The sequence below is a fragment of the Taudactylus pleione genome, unplaced genomic scaffold (assembly GCF_031769625.1).
Source record: "Taudactylus pleione unplaced genomic scaffold, aTauple2 ptg000479l, whole genome shotgun sequence".
NCBI lineage: Eukaryota > Metazoa > Chordata > Amphibia > Anura > Myobatrachidae > Taudactylus > Taudactylus pleione.
Window position 1 is genome coordinate 10,009,630 of NW_028284881.1, and position 21,144 is coordinate 10,030,773.

The following is a 21,144-nucleotide window of genomic DNA, read 5'->3' on the forward strand; positions in this document are numbered from 1 at the left end:
TGTTGTATATTACACATGACATGCACAGATTAAAAAGCCAATCATTTCAGCAACAGGGACTGCTACTTGCGGCTGAAGTGATTGGTTTGTTTGGGCCTCCACAAAACAAGTTACCAATGGGCAGCTAACATGCTTGCAATGACCTCTATATACAAATTGGTTCTACAGAGGCAAGATGTCATCACCATTATCATCCTCACCTGCATCAGTGTGTACATCATCTTTATACAATATTAATTCGTACCTGCTCAAATCCACCATTAAAGGTGCCTCTGGACTGTGACGTAATTGCCTGTAAAGGTCTTCATCATGGAATTTGTAGTTCATTTTGATGAAAATCATCTTTTCCACAATTTGAAGGAGTAACCTTGTATTCTGATCGCTGACAAGGTTCCCGGCTGTGCTGAAAACTCTTTCTGAGTACACAGTGGAGGGTGTTCAGTTTAAGTAAAGCAAAGCTTCTTTGTGCAAGGGCCTCCAAATTACCTTATTTTCCTGCCAGTAGTCAAACAGACTGTCAGACATGCCTATTTGGATGCTATCATTAAATTAATTCTCAACCATTCTTTGAATTGTGACTGTATCAGATAGAGTCGTGGTAGAGGAGTCACTAATTTTAGACAATTCTTTTATACCCGACCAGATGTCAAAATGTTGTGTTGACTAATCTACATCATGGGTTTCTTAGGAAAGCTAAGCTTTTTCCTGAAGCCACAGTTGCTGTAGAAACTGAAGGAGGAGACATCACCATGTCACATGTCTCTTGAGCTGACAACTTGCTTGCCAACAGCTCTTTGCATCTCTGCAGATCTGTATGGAAAGACACAATGTACAACTTAAACCTAGGATTCTTGCATGGTCGCCAAAATGTATTGATCCGAATTTAAGGTGCTGACAATCCTTGGAACCAGGTGAAGGGAATAAAGGACTTGTTCAACAAGTCGGACATACTGTACTTAGCAGAATCGCTTAATTTCAGCTCCTCCTTCAGTTTCTCAAGCTGCTTTTCCAAAAGTCTAATTAGACGAATCACCTAACTCTAGCTGGCAGAGCCTGAACTCACTTCACAGGTGACAACTTCAAACAACATGCACCTTGCACAACATGGAAAGTATTATTTACTGTGCTGAACTAAGGTAAATTCTCCATATGTCATGTTTCCCTATGTCATGGCTTTGGATGACTTTTTGCTGTTCCTCCATCCGCACCTTGTTATTACCACTTGCTTCAGCTGATGACAGGGCAAATTAAACTATTCTTGCAGATTCTGCAATCTTTTACATGCCGCTGATGAATGCCAAAAATGTTCCGACATCTTTTGGGCCACAGACAACATCTCCTGCATGGCAAAACATGGGACGCTTTTGAAATCACCCAGCTGTAATGCTCTCACAATATTTGTGGCATTCTCGGAAATGACAAATCCCGAGGAGAGTCCAAGTAGGGTAAGCCATTTTGTAATGACTTCCCTGAGTTTTTGTAAGAGGTTGATGCTGGTATGCCTCTTAGTGAGGCTGAAGTTACAGAGAGTAGCCTGCCTCTGAATGGGTTGGCATTTGTTAGATGCTGTTGCTACTGTTTGTGCTGCTAAAGTCAATACGCCTACCCTGTTCCACTTGTACACATATCTGTGGTTAAGAAGAACAGTGGGTACAACAACATTTTGGAGGCCATTCATTAATTTTTTTTTTAACATCCATGTACAGATTCCCCGTGCTTTTCTAGTGAAGTAAAATCTAGATGGGATTTGGTAGCAGGGACACAGGACCTCCATTAACTGTCTAAAACCCACTGCATTAATGGTGGATAATGGATGCAGATCTAATACTAGCATAGCTGGTATGGTGTCAGTGATCCGCTGTGCAACTGGATGACAGCTGTCATACCTGCTTCCTCTATCAAAGGAGTGTTTAACAGTCAATTGTTTTTTTAAACTAATATTAGTAATAGTCTTCATGGTCCCCTTCTGGGATGAAGATCCAACTTTAGCAGCAGGCATAGTGCTCGAGGACTTTTCTGAGGAATCCTGGATAGGGGAGGACTCAGTTAGACTTATTAAATTGGATGCAGAACTACTTCTGATCATGATTGAGAATATTGATGATGACAGTGTTGCTGGTGGAGATTGCAGGTGCTTGGATCTAGCAGAGAGAAGGGAGCTAGCTGATGCTGGACTGCTTGTTATTACTTTTTTAGCACAAATTTCAGATTTTGCCAAACACTTTTCATGCATGCCTGCAAATGATGTAACAGGGAAGAGGTTCGCAGATGGCTAAAGTCCATACCTCTACTTACTGTGGCTTTACAAATGCTTCAGATGGCAAGACAATTGTTGTCTGGATTTGGGTAAAAGTAATTCCACACATAAGAGGTGGATTTTTTTTGTGTTATGCCCAGGCATGACAATGGCCTTCTTCTTATCATGGGCAAGAACTGCTTCCAATGGTGCCTCGTTTACACAAACAAAATCCTCATCATCAACATTCTCATCATCAACATCCTCATTAGCATCAGCTACACAAATGTCCCATCATCCTGTTGCACTTCTACCATAGCATCCTCATTGTCTAGGTCAGCAACTTCTTGATTTGTGCTGCTCATCTACACATAGGCAAAAGTTGCAGAAATGGAGGCTTCTCTACAAGTACAGAAAGGCCAGGCTCATACGTAGCACTCACTGACACATTTAGACTCTCCAATGAGGTATGTGACATTTCTGAACAACACACAGTTTGTTCTACTGCCTTAGTGTTTTTTTTTCACCACTGATTTACCGGTTTTAATTTTTTTGACACCTCTTCTAGAGTGAGACGCTCTTGCATTGTCATGGGAGGCAGAAGCAGATGCCTGACTGACAGCAGTTGTAGAACCACCACTCAGAAATAAAGGCCAAGGCCTGAGCCTTTCCTTGTCACTGCATGTGATGTATGGCATGTTGGCAATTTTATGTTTTTCTGCCTGAAACTTTCCCTTTATTAAAGGTGTTTTTTCCTTTATCAATGTTGTAGTAAAATATGTTTTTTTGGACTTTAGATGCCCTGACTGAAAGCCTCTATACCAGGGGTGGGCAATAAGTGGCCCTCCAGCTGCTGTTGAACTACAAATTCCAGCATGCCTTGCAACAGTTTTAGAATGGCCAAATAGCAAAATTATGGCAGTGCATGCTGGGATATGTAGTTCTACAACAGCTGGGGGACAGCTTAATGCCCACCCCTACTTGGTGGTGGCAGCAGCTGCAGCATTAGTGGTTGGTTGCTGCAACTGCTGTTCTACTGACTGATCGTTGTGTTCCTCATCAATGCCTGAATTTTTATCATGAAGAAATATATTTTTATAACAAAAAAGTGCCCATCGACTGCGACATAGTGCGCAGATAGTACAGATGTGTCCTGCTACATTGTTGCTGCATATGTAGCAAATCGAGCCATGCGTGGCGTGAGGCATGCACCCGTGAGCGGATACGCAGACTGCATTCACACCCGCGCCTCCATAGGATTACATGTTGCGACTGCAGTGTGCTCCATAGCGTACCGTGGCATATGCTGCTGCGGGTAATTGCATGGCGTGATGCTTACGCACATTTGTAGCGCAATCAGCAAAGATGTAGCTAGACACATGTGTATAAGCAGTGGCCCTTGACCTACTGGCCGTTACTGACTGTTATATATCACAGACACAGTATCACGGCCTGAACACTATATCACAAAAAAAAATTAAGAATAGACCTTATACTCTGGAAATGATAGGTGTTGAGTGTGCTATTTAACTAGGTGACCATACTGTAATTGATATTTGGCACACTAATGACACAAAAGCTGAATGTCCATGGTGGACGGTATACTCTTGTATATCAGAGTGCGTAGCAGTGCGATGACATGAGAAGGAAAATTGCAGATACCAAGTCACATATGTAACAGGGTGTACACTCAACAAACAAAAATGTTTATGAAGGTGGGGAGCATGGATATCAGAACCCATGACTCTAGCACTTTCTTCAGTTCAAGATCCATTCCAATCAAAGAGATATTTTAAAATGTTTACAGATCCTTGGGAATAAGGTTATTGAATACTTTTATAACCTTGTTCTTATGCTATAATGAAGGATGGAGGAGAAAATAAGTAAGTCTTCAGCAAAAATATATGAAACATATTTGTAATGGTGAAGTAGTAACAGTAAATTTAATCACAATAGAGTGCACTGGAGGAGAGGGAATATCATAAAGGCCACAGGATTAAAAACTTCCAGGATATGATATTCCTCACCTTCAGTGCACTTTCTATTGTAAAATGTATGTACTATTTTTTAGCATTTTTTTTAGTACCAAAAAAGAAGCTCAGGGATGATTATTCTTGGGGATGGGGGACCCCATTTTGTTTGTGGGGCCCCCACTTATCTAAGGATTTCAGTCATGAGCTTACTAGTAGAGGGCTGGTTGCCATTATGATTATGCTATAGGCTGGCCAACTGGTTCAGCCTAGTGCTGGTTACTTGAAAATAGGGGGGGGGGGCTAGTCATTTTCTATAATATGAGCGCGTTTTCCGTCAAATTTGGTGAATTTCTAAAGCTAGTGCTTAGTAGATTGGTTGTTTCTGTTCTACTAGTTAAAAAAACATAGATGGTGAGCCAATGTTCTATTGTGTTCTAAAGTCAGTGTTCCCGGTAGATTCACTGTGTATTTGCCTTTAGTAAATATGCGGCGGATTGCACAGCCTCCAGGTACTGTATCCGCCTCAAAACAAACAAAACTGACACTTAGTACAAGTACCCTGTGAACTGGTAGATTTTCTTAATTTTTTAGTGGCCAACTTACTCCCTAGAAAAGTGGTTCCCAAACTGGGTGCCGTTGCACCCTGGGATGCCACAGGGCACTTGCAGGGGTGACACAGGTTGGTGTGATAGGCAAAAAAAGAGCTGATTGCGGCGGATTGCACAGCCTCCAGGTACTGTATCCGCCTCAAAACAAACAAAACTGACACTTAGTACAAGTACCCTGTGAACTGGTAGATTTTCTTAATTTTTTAGTGGCCAACTTACTCCCTAGAAAAGTGGTTCCCAAACTGGGTGCCGTTGCACCCTGGGATGCCACAGGGCACTTGCAGGGGTGACACAGGTTGGTGTGATAGGCAAAAAAAGAGCTGATCGCTACCAATTGTAAAATATGTGGTCAAACAGAAGCGTAACCAACACATAACTGAACCTAAGGATGTCAGATAAGCACTATATATTTTATATTTTTTTCTGAATTTCTCAATGAAAAAATAAATGCTGATATTCTAAGGCACCATGATTCTAGAGAGCTTTGGAACCGCTGCTCTAGAGTGATATAAATGAACTAATACAGATAGCTCCTAACACTGGTGCCTGATTCAGCAAGGAACGCAGTCGCAAAGATGCAGGCAATCGATCGGTTGTTGCATTCTGCGCATGCATATGCATTGCAGTGCGCAAACTAGTAATTGTGATGAATATTGCATTTGCAGAGGCTATGCAGTCCCAGAGCAGTGATTGACAGGAAGTGCCGTTTGTGGGTGGTGATGGGGGGTGGTCGGGCGAACGCAGGTGTGCCGGTGCGTTTCAACGCCATTACATGGGCGTACATAAATTATCCACTGCGATACTTGATGTCTCCTGAGGTCTCATAGCATGCGCAGAAGTTAGCAATTCCTGAGTGAGGTCAGGGCTTCCTTAACTGTGCGTCTGGGTCCAATGTTACTCAATGTTACTGATTGTTTCGCTATGTTGCCCTAGCACTGATATTAGCAATGCAGTTGCGTGTGTATAAGCAGAATAGTGATCCATGCTGAATCAGGCCTACTGTGTTTGCAGCTATTTGCAGCTCAGACTGTTGAAATATGGCAATAGTAATAGCAGAGTAACAGTATACACAAGCGATTCCCTCAAAGTCACAAAACAAATAATTCAGTAGTTGTTAGTTCCCATCTCTTTCTGTAAGCATGTGTTGTCATTAGTCCATATGATAGAGAGGTTCTTTTGTCCGGGAATGTATGTTACAGTAGATAAATAATGTGCAGTCTGCCCAGATGGTCAGCATACTTCTGAAAGGTGACTTAATTCTATTTATTCTATGTCAATTGAAAATGTGCCTATTGAAAAAATTGGGATTGATTTGATGGGTCCTCTTGAACCATCTTCGAAAGGGTTCCAATTTATATTGGTGGAAGTTGATTATGCCGCTCGTTATCTGGACGCATTTCCATTACATACTGCTTTAAATAAACAGGTACTACAGCTATGAAGCTAGTACAATTATTTTCTAGAGTTGGTCTTCCAATGGTAATCCTTACAAATCAAGGAACCAATTTCATGTACCACTTAATGGAAGTATTGGTGAAGCAATTTAGTCGTACATTAAAATTGATGTTGAGATGATATATGGACACATAGAGACATTGGGAACATGTACCCCAAACTTCTACAGGGTTTTCACCTTTTGTGTTTCTTTATGGGCAGAAACATTTTGGTGACCTGGACCTCTTGCAAGAATCTTGTGGGGAACAGACAGTAGACAGACAGAATGTTCTACAGTATGTTATGAACATGCAAAATCATTTATATTGTGCTGAACAATTAGCCAGAAAGAATTTATTAAAACTCCCACTAGGCACAAGAACAGTTCTATAATTGTAATGCTTTTCCTGTTTTTTTGCACCATGAGATAAGGTTTTATTAGTTACTATTAACTACTCAATATAACAAATTAGTAGTAACATTGCAATGTCTTTTTGATATAAAACTGTTTGCTCATCTTGATGAAGGTGTAAATCATCTGTGTTCTCAAATACCCAGATATGTTGTAAGAACTCAGGTTGTGGGTGACTCTTGATTAAACTGTGAACCAAAAAATTCTCTAAAACTCTTGATGGCTGACTTTCTGAATGTATTTTTTCGGATACTACAGATTTGAAACATCATATAATTGTGAACACCTCTGGATAGTTATTTGCCAAATACTTACCACATGGTCAAACAAGTTATTAAAGAAATGTAAGAAATGTTAAAATTAGGGCTAATAGAGAAAGTCTAACAGACAATCGCGGAGACCCATTTTGTTGGTTACGGTATTATTTGTTTTGGCATGTATTTTAAAAAGGTAAATGCAATCTCAAAGTTTGATGTGTATCCCCAGTGTGGATGAACTCCTTTATTGGTTAGGATCAGACATGTATATTTCAACCCTTGATCTCACAAAAGGTTATGGGCAGATCAAGTTGACCAATGAATTTAGGGGAAAAAAAATACTTTTCTACTCAATTGGGTTTGTTCCAATGGGTTACTATGCCTTTTGGTCTTCATAGGGCCCCTATTGTCATTTGGTTGACTTATGGATGAGGTTCTTCAATCTGATAAAAATGATGGTGATGTCACCCTTTAAAAATGTATTAAAGAAATCTGTTGCAAATAATCTGAAGTGGTCTCCTGATGTAAATGTAGATTTTGATTCTGTTAAGCAATTGCTCTGTAATAGCCCACTGTCAAAAGCTCCTGATTTCTCTTCCAATGCTTCTAATGTTGGTTTGTTACTAGGTCAGGAATTTGAGGGGGTTGATGAACTGATCTTATATTTAATTGAAAACTTTTTCAATAGGAAGTTCGTTACCAAACAACTGAGAAAGAATGGGCATTCGAGACACTTCAGTATCAGGTATTGTAGTGATCTCGGGGGGTCATTCAGACCCGCTCGCGAGCGCAGGACGCTCGCAAGCGGGTCCATGTTGCCCCACTGCGCATGCGCACGACGGAGGGAGCTCCGTCGTGCGCATGCGCGAGACCCGGATAGCAATGGGCTCTCCGTCGCTTCGGGTCTCGCACCAAATGTCGATGTTGATTGACAGCACGCCCCCTTTGGTGGGCGTGCTGGGGGCGTGGCTGCCAGACGGAGGTGTTCCCATGGGAACGCCTACCATCTGAAGCCGGCCCCACTGACATCACTAGTGATGTCAGTGGGAATGATAGAGCCAAAAATCACTCAAGGGCTTGCGGCAGTGAGACCCTACCGCAGGGTCTCCGTCGCAAGCCCGATGGTCGCGATGGTCTTGACCATCGCGACCATCATCATGGACGCTCGCATAAGCTGTGGGTGGTCACCCACAGCTATGCGATCGTCCAGGAGGACGCTCCATTTTCATGGAGGAGGGCCCTGATTCAGAGCGAGCACTCTGGTCAGAGCATTCGGCTCATGCTCCCTTGAAGTGGTTACATTCTATAAAAGATGTGAATCCGTTACTCATAAGATGGTTCCTGGCTCTTCAGCCATTTTTTTTTAAGTCTGTTTCCCCCGAGACAACTTCATTTTAGTGCATATTTTTATATCTCGTTGAATTGGAGTTGCTGGCTTCCACCTCTGCTACCCACTAAGGACAAAGGGGATGGGGATGAGGTTATGTGGCAAAGTGGCAGACTGTCCCATGTCAGGATGAGGTTAACTTTGTGGGATTCAGGTGGTGACTCCACACATCCCTCACACCTGGTTTATTTGAGGCCTACCTAGGGCATGGTAATTGAATTGTGGTTGTTCTGTGGAGGAAGGACCTATAGCTATCTACTTCTATGTGGTACGTGGTAATCTTGCTATGCTGTGATACTGCTATGCTCATACTACTATGCTGCAATAAGCTGATGCTGTAACACTGCCTTCTGTGTTTGTGTGATTGGAATGAGAGTTGGATACCTTGAGTGGAGTTAGATGGGATGGCAGAAGGTTCCCATCTAGGCCTGATGTGTTGCGTTTTTTGCTGATGGTGATACTATGAGTAGGCCGTTGTTTCTTCACCACCATACTTTCCCTAATTTGATTAAAAACACTTAATTGACAATATTTTAAATTAATTAAAGCTGACCCTTTTCCCCTGCCTGTCCATTTCTTTATTTTAGATACGTTTTTGTGTGTTGTCAACTGGGAAGTGTGAGCTGACATCAGGAGTATATTGATTTATATTGTATATTGTTTTTATTTTGCACCTTTAGTTATGTGCTCTGTGCCGGTACCATGTAATTATCTCTGTGACGGTACCATGTAATTAATGAGGCAGCAATAGTCAATGAGTTATTGATGTGTAGAGTGTGCTGTTGATTTTTGGGGTATTTATTAAATGAATATGTGTTCATTGTGAGTTAGCTTCCATCTGACTACACTGGATGTATTGCAAACTGCAATTTCAGCCATCTATGTTAGTTTCTGAACTTACTCTATAGTATGTGTTCATTATAAGGTGCAGGGTTCATTGTCCCCTAAAAAACTGACTGACAGAATGAAACAATATGGATCTGATGGAAATTGGACATGTACATTGTGTGCACGGAAATAAATAATGTATTTGCCAGCCCTACAATAGGTGCACATATGCACCAGCCCTATACTAGGAGCAAAAGACATACTTAGAAAAAGGCATATTTACACTAACATTCAACTCTGAACAGCCAGCAGTTCCATTTACCCGCTCTCACTGTACTTCACCTGCGTCAGATCACATCATTACAGCCCTCTTATGTTGCTGTACCTTGTAGTTGTAACTTAAGTCGAGATATGAGAGCAATACTTACAGGCACTTAATTCTGGAGCATGCAAAGTGTGATACACACCACAAATAGGTATACATTCAACTCTCTGTTCAACACAGCATTACATATTTTGGTTTCCTTTTTAATATATTTTATGTATATATGCTATATTTGTATAAAGATGTCATTGTATCAGAATTTATAGCTACAGTACTTGTACTCTATCAGCTTCTATTAACCCATACTTGAAAAGTATAAGCAATTTGTAACATTGAATCTAATATATTAACAAAATATTATGATCCACAATTAGATGTTAAACAAATAGTTTGACAGCAGAATCTTATTCTACGCAGACCAAAATTATCCAAATCAGGTGGGTGATAACAAGATGAAATCTGCTTTAGTACCAGAAGAAAATGACTGATTTATGGAATTAACTAATATTTCTGTCCAGACACAGGCATCCTGGCGACTAGCATGTCTGGGTGGTTTGACTAGAATGGATACTGCTCTCTGCTTCAAGTCGTCTAATGAATATAAATCCCTTTTGCACATTCAGTGTGTTCCAAATAGTGATGCATGGATTGTGGACTGGAAATCTGTAAATATAAATACAATTAATCATGTCGGTATATATAGCACATTACCCAGAAGTACTTGACTGTGCTCTCTTCTCCGATGTTATCTGCACGCCACGTCTGAACAAGTGAAGCGAAATGATATATATCCTGATGTTCTGAACAAACTGCACATTGTCATTGAATTATTAAATTAAAAATAAAGACAAAGAAACATGGGACGTGTTGTACGGAGTTGCTGGAAATGCTTCTCTGCCAGAGATTTGGCAATGAGTGCATTACTGAAACAAATTTCCTAACCCTAGCGTGTGAACCCTTGTTTAGAATCATATGTTTGCAGGAGAAGAAAGCATACACTAATGTGTCATTTTCCTGTCCTAAAATAAATCAAATTGAATATAAAAGTTACCTGTATTTTTTAGCACAGTCACAGGCAGATCAATCATAGCTGTTCATTTACCAGGATTATACTTCAGGCAGAAATTACAAGTAACACAAAGAGATTGTATAAGGTGGCGCTTAAAGACTCAAGGCAGTATAAAGATTGAATATCCCGTTTTAATCACAATATATCAAAGACAAAATCACAAACATATCCTAAAGCTTGTATATGCACATATTAAACATCTAAGATAATCTCAGTGTAGAGCCTAAAAAATAATCAGGACATGTTATAACCAATTCACAGAGCTCCAAATATTTGAAACAATTCTATCAGGGTAATGTCTGTTGCAGTTCATCCATTGGGAACTGAGGACCTGATTCAGACCCGGACACTCATAACTGGCTGATGTTTGCATTGTACGCATGCTTATGCATCGCAGTGCGTGTGCGCGAACCAGTGCGAAAGCTCGGGAAGCATTCGCTCGCTGTGCATAGACTGCGCAGCAGAGTGAGTGACATTTGTGGGTGGTGATAGGGGCAGGCCATTAGAAACTGGGCAGTGGAGGAGCGAACGCAGGTGTGCCTGAGCGTCTTAACGCCGCTGCAGAGGCGTGCATAATTAATAGGCAGCGTCATAGTACACGTCACCTAGTTGTATTTCACACTGAAATGCTCGCAGTGTAGGTTAATTGGCATCATCATACCTGATATATCTGAGTCAAGTACCCTGATTGTTAGCACTGCATAATATATTGGTAAAGATTAATAGTTATAGATGACTGATAATTGTACTCTCTTACCTTTTCTGGAATGTGAGAAATGGTTTTTACGTTGTATTATTTTTATATATATTCATGTTACTTGGGCAGCATGGGTGGTGTAATGGTTAGCATTACTGACTCACAGGGCCTTGGCTTCGATTCCCATCAGGGCTCCAGCTGTACTCCAGTTTCCTCTTACACTACAAAAATATACTGGTAGCATAATTGGCTCCCAACATAAATTAACTCTAGTGTGTACATGTGGTAGGGAGAATAGATTGCAAGCTCCACTGGGGCAAGGACTGATGTGAATGGCTAAATATTCTCTGTAAAGCGCTACAGAAAATGTGTACGCTGTATAAATAACTAGTAATAATAATGTTACTGGACCAAGATTTTTAACAGTGTTTTCATATCACTGTGCTATCTGCATTAAATTCTCAGCATCTGAGTTAAGTATAATGAAAGAGTACATCATGGCTTGTATGGCACCTATTATGGTGTGCATTATATATTAAATAGTAACTTCAATCACAAGTTATAGTTAATTCTACTTTAAATTCTGGTATATATCAATCTCACATTCATACATAAAAATAGATGTAAATGGAGACTGCAAAATAAGTGGGATACCCCACCGTTGCCATTTTGGAAAGGGGTGTAGAAGCCAGTACCATTTTAAATGAAGGTGATTTTAAAAAAAGATCAACTGGAGGAGTGACAGTTGGAGCCATTGAGAAAGGATGATGGGGTGCCAATGTGTAATGATAAGTAGAGAGACAAAGAAACATATAAGAATGGCAAGAGAGAAGACATTGACCAGAAACAGAAAAAGGATCTGGACAAGAGTGTTTAAGATTCAAAGACTATCTGAAGACAAGCTGCAATTTAATGTGGCTGAGACTTGTGGTGCCATATAGAAAGCCAAGCTGAGAGTTCTGTCCAATTGTTTGCTGTGCCTACCTTCTGGAAAGAAAGCTACATCCTGACTTAGGTAATCTGATTTGGTGATAGGAAGCCATTAATATACACAAGTTCTATGTGGATACTTGTACCAAGGCCTTGGACTGGTGTGATACTGATTGGCTGCTGCATGCAGAGTGATCTTGTGACATAGGTTATTGGGACATTGTACTAATGTGTAAAGGACATTGTGAAATTGGAATAGTGCAGTGGTTCTCAACCTCAACCATCAAGTATTCCCAATAGCTCATGTTTTGAGGGTTTCTGTCTGTGCAAACAAGTGAGATAATTACTGAAGCAGCTATGTAGATTAACTTACCTGTGCATGATGAAAGGAATCCACAAAACATGACCTGTTGTAGGTAATTGGAGACTGCAGTAGAAAACCACTGGTATAGGAAAAAGTAAATTAGAATAAGAAATAGACAATTCTAGCCACTTAAAATAATATTGTTGATCTTTGTGTATTCTAGAAATAGGTGTACAAGTCAGTGTTGGCATATTCAATTTAGAAAAAGGGTAGTAATGTTTGCTATTGTAATTGATGTGATTTATTGTGTGTTTATTTTTAATTGAAACAAACCTTTTATTCATTAGCAGTGACTCATTCCAGTAATTTGGAATACTATAAATAAATCAAAATTACTTTTGCATACATTTTGTCTCCCTTTGTCTGTGTCTCGTTGGGGAACCCTTGTCTCTCTGCTAAGGCATGAACTGCCGCCAACAGAAGAAGTCAAAAGTTTATTCCACCACAGATGTAACTGCAGTTTACATTTGCTCTACACCATCTGTATCCATACTACAATGGGGTATTACACAAGGATATAATTAATTGATGTTTCACTTTTAATCCTTATAGAACCACTATAGTGGGCTATATAAGCTATAGACAGACAACACTATCAATTAAGCAGTTATAATATTAAGTTGACTATTTTTGAAGCCAAAATAATGCAGGAATGGCTGATTAAGGCATTTTGTTTGTGTTGCTGCAGTTTACTATAAACTGAATGCATGGTATATCACAGATATCTTCTGCATTAACCTGAATGATGTACAGTAGTAGACCATAGTCCCCATTATTCTCAATGAGGACTTCAATCTGGGCCAGTTTACCAAGTTCCAATAAGCTTACTGTAGTTCAATTTAGGTTGTTTCCACTCTAATTTACTGTAAGCTGAATGCAGGATATAACAAATATATTTCCTGTGTTCATTGAAGCAACAAAGAAGACCGCAACCCCATTATTCTCAATGGGAACAGCAGTCTGAGCCAGTTTACCAAGGTACAAAGAGCTTCGTTTTTTAGAGTTTGGGCCGATAACAAAAGCCATCTGAAGATGCATTCACCATTGCAGCCTATAGTAGTGGAATCACTAGGGGGGTGCAGGAGTGCATGCCACAACAGGTGACACCATCCAGGGGGGTGACACCAAAATAGCAGAGCTGCTTGGCTAGTTTGGTGTCACCTCCTTGGATGGTGTCATCGAGCATCCACTGCTACAGGAAAAGCTGGGGGCTTCCCAGAAGCTCCTCGAGTGCTGAGCAAGCCCCTAGCATGACGAGAGCGGGGGGGTGGAATTGCGGTCATGCAGCCAAAATTACTGTAAACCAGGAGGCGTGGCTACAGGGGCCATGTCCCCTTTTGTGTGCACGCACCTTCGACATGCATGAAATCTGCAAACTGCCGCACCAAGTGTCATCACGCTTAGAGATCCTTTTGGTTTATAGGCTATAATTTTGCTGAAGAGGGATCTTCTGATCCCTCACTAGTATCCTGTACAATGTGCAGTCTAAGAGCCACATTTGTGCAGTAGGTATGCTGTATAGGAACACAGCAAAAGCTATGACTTTACTATTCACTTTTTGTCAGAATGGGCTCATATCAAAGCCATTGTCTCACAATAAGGTTTTTGATAAATTGCCCTAAAAAATAATTTGCTTATTGCTGTGAAATGCAGCCGTAAGAAAATAAAGTATTTGGGCAAAAATTTGAAGAGTCTTAAATAGACCTAAAAGTGCAACCCAATGAAAATTCACAAGCCACTGAGAGTGAATAGACGAACTATTAAATTCAGATGTAGATTTGATAATGATACTACAAAAATTTTTATTCTTTTAAGAAGGTAAGTCTCCGCTAGTGAGCAGCCAGATGAGCACCAATGCTGCACACCAGTGTTGTCCCATTTGAAGTGTGCGGACAATTTGACAGAACAGTTGAGATATTAGAAGAATTTTGCGCTGGCTGTGCCCAGAGGTGTTTGTTGCAGTAAATGTAGAACCACCAAATGCGTTTCATCCCCATTGGATATTTCTACAGAGGGTATATCAGTTAGAATTTGTGTGGACAATGAAGAAAACTACAACTCAAAATAATATATTAAATGTGACCACACATCTAAAGTGGATGAATATATGCTTTATGCACAACATGATGTGACTACTCAGATTGGGCTAGTGACACTTTGACGACAAACTTGCAGTGTGCGGGTACTTACAATGGAGGGGACAGCAGAGAGGAAGGATGGAGGGGATGGTAAGAGAGAAGGGAACAGGTGAGAGAGGAGGAAGTAGGAAGGCAAGGTGAAATGGACAGAAAACAGGAGGGTAGAGTGGAAGGCCAGTGCTCATTTCACTAACTTTAATTGGCATGCTTCCCTTAAAGACCCATTTTCAGCCTCCCAGGTTCCCCATCCTTTATTAGGACAGAAATGACTCATTACGGGGACGAGGTTTACATATTGTCACTGATTAGTTGTCCCAATGTAATAATGTCTACACATTTCTTTCTTACAGGAAAAATTTTAGGAAGAGATGTACAGTATCAAGCCTTGGAGAGAGATAAAGTACCAAGATAAAGTACCAACCAATCAGCTCCTGCCATTTACAGGCATATTTAAAATATGGCAGTTAGAAGCTGATTGGTTGGTACTTTATCTCCCTCCACTTTATCTCTCACAAAGGCTTGATTCATCTTCCCCTATCTGTGTCTGAACAGCTTAAACTGTGGGCCTGATTCAGCAAGGATTGCTGATGCAATCGCGGCAGCAAGCGCATACGCAGTTCTGCTGCGAGATTATGCAAATTAGTGCGTTCACAATGCCACCACAGCACAACATAAAGATGCCCACTTCCCTTTACTCACATCCGCAATACCTTGCAAGACTGCGTAAACATCGGTACCATTGAATACCATCGGAGCCACATGCCACAAGTAAGGCAGCTCAGACCTCACTCACAAACTGCTAAACTTCCTGTCAGTATCTAGAGCTCAGTCTGCGCATCCCATCACAGGGACTAATTATGCATGCCCCTGTTACAGCATTGAAATGAACTGACACGCCTGCGTTTGCTCGACCACCCTCCCGTCACCACCCACAAGCGGAGCTTCCTGTCAATCACTCTGTGATGGGTCTGCGAACACACTGCAATCTCTTTCCCGATCGCACGCACACTGCGATGCACTTGCAGATTGAGAAAATCGGCCAACTGCGTGTGTCTTAGCACGTGTAATCCTTGCTGAATCAGGCTCTGTGTAAGCTGCAGGGCACAGGCAGCACGCCACCTCTTGCTCAACTTTGTGGGCTGGCAGTGTGGCTCCTATCCTGTTCTTTTTGCGCCAGGGACGGTCACAAGACTTTCTGATCATGACACATCTGCCCCTGCCCTGGATGTGTTAAACTAGTTCTCCCTCCCTCCAACAATATGTAACTAGGGGTGTGCACCGGCCACTTTTCGTGTTTTGTGTTTTGGTTTTTGATCTCGATCTTTCTTCGTGTTTTGGATCTGGATTGGTTTTGCCAAAACCACCCTTCCGTGTTTTGGGATCTGGGTTTTGTGTTTTGGATCTGTATTTTTTTTTTTAAAAAGCATAAAAACAGCTAAAATCACAGAATTTCTGGGTTTTTCTGCTCCTATGCTATTATTAACCTCAATAACCTTAATTTACACTCATTTCCAGTCTATTCTGAACACCTCACACCTCACAATAGTGTTTTTATGTCCAAAAGGTTGCACCGAGGTAGCTGGATGACTATGCTAAGCGACACGAGTGGGCGGCACAAACACGTGGTCCATCTAGGAGTGACACTGCAGTGGCAGACAGGATAGCAGTTTGAAAACTAGGCCCCAAACAGTACATAATGCAAAGAAAAAAAAGAGGTGCAAGATGGAATTGTCCTTGGGCCCTCCCACCCACCCTTATGTTGTATAAACAGGACATGCACACTTTAACAAACCAATCATTTCAGCGCCAGGGTCTGCCACACGACTGTGGCTGAAATGATTGGTTCGTTTGGGCCCCCACAAAACAAGCTGGCAATTAATCTGTCCCTGCACAAACTGGCTCTACGGAGGCATGATGTCATCCTCATCCTCCTCATCCACCGATTCCTCATCCTCACAGAGTATTAATTCGTCCCCACTGGAACCCACCGCCACAGGTCCCTCTGTACATTCTGGAGGCTGGTCTCCCTGGAAGAGTTGATAATTCATTTTTATGAACATCATCTTCTCCACATTTTGTGGAAGCAAGCTCATACGCCTTTCGCTGACAAGGTTCCCGGCTGCACTAAACACTCTTTCGGAGTACACACTGGAGGGGGGGCAACTCAGGTAAAATAGAGCCAGTTTGTACAGGGGCCTCCAAATTGCCTCTTTTTCCTGCCAGTACAGGTATGGACTGTCTGACATGCCTACTTGGATGCTGTAACCGATGTAATCCTTTAACAGACAGACGCATGCTTGTCGCTGCTGCTTTGAGGATGCAGGTGCGGCTACAGCCCACACAATTCACAAAGACAGAAAAAAAAAGAAGAATTTTTTATTTTTTGTGGAGCACACTTTGAGGGTTACACCACCCTTTAACAGACAGACGCACGCTTGTCGCTGCTGCTTTGAGGATGCAGGTGCGGCTACTGCGCATACATTTCACACACAAACAGGAAAAAAAGATTATTTTATTTTGTTGGAGCGCACTTTGGGGGTAACACCACCCTTTAACAGACAGACGTTGTTGTCGCTGCTGCTTTGAGGTCAGTATCATATGCAGTGACGGTAGACTTGTCAGAAATTGTTGGCATGTCCTTCAGTCCGGACTAGATGTCCAAACCGGCCCTTGACTTATGACACAGGCACACACTTGATGCTGCTACTGTGTTGATGCACGTGCGGCTACATCGCACACAAGTCACAAACACAGAAAAAAATTCGTTTTTTATTTTTTGGAGCACTTTGGGGGTTACACCACCCTTTAACAGACTTATGGGACACAGGCACATGCTTGGCGCTGCTCCTTTGTTGATGCACATACAGCTACAGTGCACACAATTCACAAAGACAGAAAAATTTTTATTTTTTATTTTTTGTGGAGCGCACTTTGAGGGTTACACCACCCTTTAACAGACAGATGCATGCTTGTTGCTGTTGCTTTGAGGATGCAGGTGCGGCTACAGCCCACACAATTCACAAAGACAGAAAAAAAAGAAGAATTTTTTTATTGGTTGTGGAGCGCACTTTGACACCCTTTAACAGACAGACGTACGCTTGGCGCTTCTGCTTTGAGGATGCAGGTGGAATCTAGATGGGATTTGGAACCAGGGTCACACTACCTCCATCAATTGTCTAAATCCCACTGCACTAATGGCGGATACCAGGACACACGTCTAACACCAACATAGCAGTCAAGGCCTCAGTTATACGTTTTGCTTCAGGATGACTGCTGTCGTACTTCATCCTCCTCGCTAAGGACTGTTGGAGGGTCAATTGTTTAGTAAAAGTAGTGGTGTTCCTACTTCCTCTCTGGGATGATGAACAACTCCCAGTAGCAGCAACAGCACTAGGAGAAAGTGGTTCTTGATCTTTCCCTATTTTATTTTTATCGGAGAAAGTTTGGTCCTCCATTTATGTTATATTGATATATACATGCTTCTAAGGCGCACACAAACACAGAAAATAATTTTTTATTTTTGTTGGAGACTAGTGCACTTTGTGGGTTACACCACCCTTTAAGAAATGACCCAGCCGGCCCTTTACTTATGGGACACAGGCGCACACTTGGCGCTGCTCCTTTGTTGGTGCTCGTGCAGCCACAGTGCTTGGGGGGAGCACCCCTGATGGACAGAGCACCCCCTGGACAACACTACAGCACCCCTTTAGGACTGGGACACTGCACAGGACTTTGGAGTGGACACAGCCCCTATGGACAACTGACTTCACAACACAGTCCAGCCAGCCCCTCTGGACTTTGGAGGAGTGGACACAGCCCCTATGGACAACAGCAGCACAGCACAACACAGCCAGCCCCTATGGACTTTGGAGGAGTGGACACAGCCCCTATGGACAACAGCAGCACAGCACAACACAGCCAGCCCCTATGGACTTTGGAGGAGTGGACACAGCCCCTATGGACAACAGCAGCACAGCGCAGCACAGCACAGCACAACACAACACTACACTGCACTACACTACACTACACTGCCCAGCCAGCCCTAACTCCCACCCTCCCTCTTTACTGTCCACAGCCGAGTGAGAAAATGGTGCAGACGCGGGTACCTTATATAGAATCCAAAACCTGCGATACCCGGAAGGTGGGATGATGACGTTTTGCCTCGATTTCAGATCCGAGTCAGGCGGGAAAAGTCGAGCCTGACTCGGATCGGCCTCGGATCGGGGGGGCCTCGGATTTCAGAAATCCGAACCCGCTCACCCCTAATATGTACAATTCTAGACATATGCAGATAGATTTTTTGTGCCCATGAACAAAATTAAAATTAGTATTTTAGGAAAAAAAATGGCTAGATGCCCCCATCATGCTTATCATAAACCTTTACACTTGGCTGTAATACAATGAGATATATCCAGACATTACTCCATTTACTAATAAACAGAAAAACATATTAAGACAACATCATCCTCTATCGATGTGATACAACCACTCTTATTATTAGTCTATATTATAAAGTCCTTTTCTTTTGCTCTCTTACTGGTTTACTTGTCTATAGGGCTCTTTATGATGCATAAAGGTAAATAAGGACACTGAAATGTAAAATTTCATGGACTTAATATAGATTACAGCCTGACTCATAACTCAAAATTCCTACCTCATCTGCACCCAAACCGAGTAAGACAGTATATCTCTTGAGATACAGAGCAGATGTGACATGGAGCTTTCAGTTCTCATCACCATTTTTAACTTATTTACCATTTTTTAAGGTTAAAAACTTTAAAACACTATTATTCCCAGTAACATGCAAATAGGCATCCAAAAGTCTAGTAACTTGCAAAAACGTGCATGCTTCCATATTAACATGTTATATATATATATATATATATATATGTATATGTATACATGTTTATAAACACATTTGTTAGGCATAAACAGTCACAGATTTCACAACGGGCAATGAACATATATTAAGTGAGTTTAGGCAAACTAAAAATATCTGCATCACCTCAGGGCATTTACCCACTTGCTGTAGAGGATGAGTGAGGATTGTTCTCTGCATATACAGCTACACTGCAGAAGATGAGACCCACTTGTCTTCCACAGTGGGGGGTAGTACCCCTCCCCCCCAAAAATAAAATGACCTAGTCCCCACCAGTCCAGGATCCAGGATTCTGATGGGTATTACCTGCTGTCACCATGCCGATATCGGAAGTGCCGCCAGTGCATGCATGCGCGACAGCAGCACTGTTTACAGACAGAAAGAATGAAAATGGAGGGGGGGTGGAATATTTAAGTCCCTCTAACTCCACGACCATATAAAGTAAAAGATAAGGAGTCCCCTTTAAAAGGCTAATATCTGGTGATTACACTAATCACATGGCATTAACTCCTTGCACTACAGAAAAATAATGCATGGGGAATCTCCCCCTTCCTGGCTACAAATAATTAAGAGGCATTCAAATTGCAAAGAGGGGTGTCCTATTTCAAATATTGAGGCTGCTTAGTACTTATTGCCTTGTGATCACTAGGCAATGTTTTCTGTATATGTGTGGGAGGTCACTACGTGTCCTATCATTCCCATAATGACAGCTGCAACTGAGTGGGCACACATATTTAAAACAGGGAGTTCTCACTTTCAAATTATTTGTCCCACTTGCAGCTCCTGTGATCACTAGACAGTATTACCCTGCACTACGGCAAACATAAGTTTTTCAGAATTGGGTGGGAGGGCAAGAGCTGCCCTATCACACCCAATATTACACCTGTAAATGTGGGTTCACTCACATATTACAAGAGGGAAGTCCCTGCTTTCAAATCATATAGTCGCCTCAGTCATTGTCACCAGACAATATTGCCTAGTGCTAAGGAACAAAATAGTTTTCCATAGATAAGGAAGGGCATGTTGTGAACAATGGGCTCGATTCAGACCCGCTCACTAGATGCGTTCGCATGTAGTGAAAGTATGCAAATCCGCAATTGCATCTTCGCATGCGATCACAATGTGTATGCAGATGCCCACCAGCCTGTCTTATGACGCCCACGTATGCACGTCATCTCCAGGATGTGTATGCAACCATCGGTAACATCAAGTACCATCGGAAGCGAACACAGCACTTGTGGTTGACCATACCCTACCGCAAGCACTCCAAGTGCTTCAGTGTGAATTTCAACCATGTGACGTGTACGATGATTCTGCGTCTTAACTATGCATGCCACTGAAACAGCGTTAAGACGCTCAGGCACGCCTACATTCACTCCGCCACTCCCCTGTCTCCATCAACCATCCCCTGCCACCACCCACAAATGGCTTTCCCTGTCACTCATTCTAGTGAGCTGTCTATGCACGGCGAGCTAATGCTTCCTGATCGCATGGACTAGTTTGCGCATGTGCAGATTGCAAACATGGGCAGGCTGCGTGCAAATGCCACCTAGCGAGTGGGTCTGAATCAGGCCCAATTTCCCATATACTGGCCCACACATACATTT